General features: G+C 33.4%; 1 long non-coding RNA gene across 1 annotated transcript in view; it reads right to left on the reverse strand.

The window, feature by feature from the left end:
- The window catches only part of LOC111818813, a 9,303-nt gene extending 8,053 nt beyond the window's left edge, over positions 1 to 1,250 (reverse strand). The window contains exon 1 of the long non-coding RNA XR_002822711.1: positions 1,193 to 1,250. This is a non-coding gene — a long non-coding RNA (uncharacterized LOC111818813). The remainder of the gene's footprint in view (positions 1 to 1,192) is intronic.
- Between the last annotated feature and the right edge of the window lie 3,002 nt (positions 1,251 to 4,252).

Genomic DNA, 4,252 nt, shown 5'->3' on the forward strand with positions numbered 1-4,252 from the left:
CACAAGAGTATAATAATAATTGATAAGACATTAGTAACAGTACACATTTAGAAAACCAGCAGTAATATTCAATTATTTGTCCAGTCTTGCATAACTATATCTGGTAATCTGAACAATAGTTTTGATGATAAAAAAGAGAGAATAAACCAACCATTGTTAGTTAGTTATTCTTGTTTTGAATGTCTGTGACATATGTATTGCTCTGTTACCCTGTTTCTGTCATTGTTTTTGCTATTTGTTTTTGCTTTAGCTTCCACTCCTCAAAATAAAATAAAATAAAATAAAGAAAGGAAAGTGAGAAATTGAGGATTAGACAATGAGGAGAGGGCAAGGAGAAAAGCTGGGAAAAATGACACGAACAAAGCCATACATTTATATGCACAAGATGGGTAAGGCAATGATCCTGAGAAATATCAGCAGGTTTTTGAAATAAGCAGTTAATTGGTAGGATTGTCACCCTGACTAACTATATATATACGGATATCTGTGAACTAAGCAACTGCACTGAAGAAAGCAATATGTAATAGAAGGGTCACACTTGGAATGTATGTCATTCTGGTCTTCTAAATATGTACTGTTTGTCATGACATGCCAATTATTGCCATACTGTCTCTCAAGTAAATGTTTGTTTAAAGAAAAAAAGGGCAATAAATGAAAAAAAGAGATAAGAAAAAAAGTCACAGGACTGTCCTGCTACAATGCTGTATATGGTTAGATTTCTAAGTTAAAATATGTAACTATTCATATTTTTATTTTAATTTATTTAATTATTTTTTGATTTTTTGGCAGAACCTGGGATTGAACTCAGACCCTTGCACTTGCCAGGGAAGCGCTTATTCCACTGAGCCATCTCCCTGGCTCCCTATTCATATTTTTTAAAAATATTCTTTATTTTTAATTTTTTTCTCCATATTCTGTAGAGACTTTAAGTTTAACATATCAACACTAGACGGAAAATACCTGTTCCATGTTATGCCTAAGATATTTGATATTCAGACAGATAGTGAGGTTAAACCCAACCTCATATGTTGTAGTAATAATCTTCTCTTCTGGAGGGTTAATAACCTAAGTTTGCAGATCAAAACTTAGAGAAAAAGAAGGGCTGCAAGGACAGCTAAGATTTTTGCCCTAACCTTTCAAAGTTAGTGAAAATTCAGGGCATAGGAGAGCCTGTATTGTAACATTGAGCAACTCAGTTGTGTCCCAAGTTTTCTGATCAAGGAGATTATGGGGCCACAGAGCAATGTGATCCATGACATAGAGTGTGCCTAAGCAGAGTCATATTGAGAGAAAACATTCTCTCAGGCTTTCACAGAGAGCAAATTGGTCAAGCAACGGCCCTGACTTATCCACATGGCTGACACTGACAAAGGATCTGCAAACTGCAGTACAGGGTTACAGGATAAATGCTGAGGGGACTTGATGGACCTTATCAGACACAAAAGATATATTTCTTTTTATATAGGTCTTGCTTTATCTTGGTCTTAACCATCCATCAGAAAAGTATAAAAATTATGTATAAAAAGTAAAGCCATATTAATATGCTGTGCTGTGAAAAGCTGAAGTCAACAACTTTTGACACTGCCCGTCCTACGAATAACCTACTCCTATTATGGACTATTGGTCTATATTGGATTATTTTTCTGAATTCACACACCTACAATATCTAGCTGGCAATGGAATACACATCTCTAACAAAATTAAACAAAAAAGGGAATATAAATGAAGGACCATTTTGTATCTGTATATACAAAATAGTTAAGACAGATGTACACCTACTTTCTGTTAATTCAATGAGATGATTTGCACTAATAGCATTTGGATAGAATGTCATGTCTGCATCTTGTACTATGAATAACCACTAAGAAAATAATAATGTACAATGTATTAATTGTTGAAATTGTCCTATTAATCAGTTTGGAAACTGTCTCTTTTCTATCTGTTTTTCAATAAAATTAATAAAAAATAAATAAAAGCAGTCCTAAGAGAGCTGATAGCGGTGAAGTCTTCATGACAAAGACATAGCAAGCTCAAATAAATAAACCAAAGATAAACCCAGTTATTTAAGAAGCACAAAAATAATCCAAGCCCAGAATGAGAATGAGGAAAGAAATCAAAGCAGAAATTACTGAAATCGATGAAATTAGTAAAATAAAATGAAAAGAACTAGTGAATCAAAGACTTCTTTCTTCAAAAGACTAAGCAAAATAAAACTATAGTAGTTACTCATAGTACAAGACACAGATATAATATCTTTTCTCAACAATATTAGTACAAATATTTCTTCTTATTGAATTAAGAGAAAGTAGCTGTATACCTATCCTATTTTGTAAATATGTATATTATTTTTCTCTGCAAAATGGTCCTTCCTTTATATCCCTCTTTTTTCTTTAGTTTTGTCAGAGATGGGTATTCCACTGCCATTCAAATACTGTAGGTGCGTGAATTCTGCAAAATAATACAATAGTCCAGTAGACCATAATAGTAGTGGGTTATCTGCATGACTGTCAATGTCAGAAGTTGTTGACTTGAGTATTTTACAGCTCAGCATATTAATATGGCTTTATACTTTCGTACCTTGAGTTTACAGTTTTATGGTGAATGGTTAATTCCAAGATAAAGAAAGACCTACATAACAAAAAATGAAACTTTTATATTTCAAGATGTCAGTCAACTCCCCTCAGGATTTACCTTGAAACCATGTACAGCAGTTTGTAGATATTTTGTCAGAGTCAGTCATCTGGATGAGTGACAGCCATTGCTTGACCAATTTGCTCTCTGTGAAAGCCTGAGAGAATGTTTTCTCTCTAAGTGACCCTCCTTGGGCACACTCTACATCATCAAACTCTTTCCTTCTGTGGCCCCATCATCTTTTTAAACAAAAACTGTGGGACACCACTGAATTATAGGATGTCACAGTACAGGTTCTATTATGTCCTGATTTCTCACTGACCTTGAAGTGCTATGACCAAAATGTTGGCTATTCTTGTAGTTCTTCTTTTATTTCATTTTTTTCCCTGGAAACTTAAGTTGTCAACCCCCCAGAGGAGAAGCTTAATGATATTATTACCATACAACATAGGCAGTAGAACTTAACATCACTATCTGCCTGAACACCAAATACCTTAGATATAACATGGGACAGGTATTTTCCAGTAGTCATTGATATGCTAAACTTTAAATCCCTAGCAAATGTGAAAAAATAAACAATTACACATTTTTGCACAGAAATTTAGATATCTAACTGTATACAATATTGTAGCAGGACAGTCCTATGACAATTTTTCTTTTCTCTTCTTTTCTTTTATTACCTTTTTTTAAACAAGCACTTACTTGAAAGAGAGTATAGCAGTTATTGATATGACATCAGAAGCAGTACACATTTAGAAGACCAGAATGACAGAGAGAAAATTGGTCAAGCAATGGCCATAACTCATCCACATGGCTGACAGGGACAAAGATTCTACAAATTGCGGTACAGGGTTTCAGGGTAAATCCTGAGGGGATTTGATTGACCTTGTCAGATACAAAAGTTACATTTCTTGTTATATAGGTCTTGCTTTATCTTGGTCTTAACCATGCAGCAGAAAAGTATAAAAATGAAGTATAAAAAATAAAGCCATATTAATATGCTGAGCTGTAAAAGGCTCAAGTCAAAAACTTCTGACATTGCCAGTCCTACGCGTAACCCAGTACTATTATGGAGTACTGGACTATATTGGATTATTTTGCTGAATTCACACACCTACAATATTTAAATGACAACAGAATACCTTTTTTGTCAAAATTAAACAAAAAAGGGCATAGAAATGAAGGATCATTTTGTATATGTGTTCAAAATAAGATAGATATACAGCTACTTTCTTTTAACTCAATGAATAGCAGATATTTATTAGTAGTGCTTGTGGACAGGATATCATGTCCGCAACTTGTACCATGAATAACCACTATATATGCTTCGGTATTTGAATGTAGATTGTTTCCCCATATTTTGGACGTTTTCTGCTATTACTTCTGCACAAATTCTTATTATATAATTTGCATTAATGAGATTTTTGGCCTTATCTAAACATAAGAAGTATATAATTCTTTATGCCTATTTTAAAAATATATTCTAATTTTTAAATTTTTTTTCACATTCTGCAGGGACTTAAAGTTCAACATATCAATACTCAATGAAAAGTACCTGTTCCATATTATGCCTAAGATGTTTGATATGCAGACAGATAGTGAGGTTAAGCTTAACAGCCTA

The sequence above is a fragment of the Octodon degus genome, unplaced genomic scaffold, assembly GCF_000260255.1.
Source record: "Octodon degus isolate 3935 unplaced genomic scaffold, OctDeg1.0 scaffold00103, whole genome shotgun sequence".
Lineage (NCBI taxonomy): Eukaryota > Metazoa > Chordata > Mammalia > Rodentia > Octodontidae > Octodon > Octodon degus.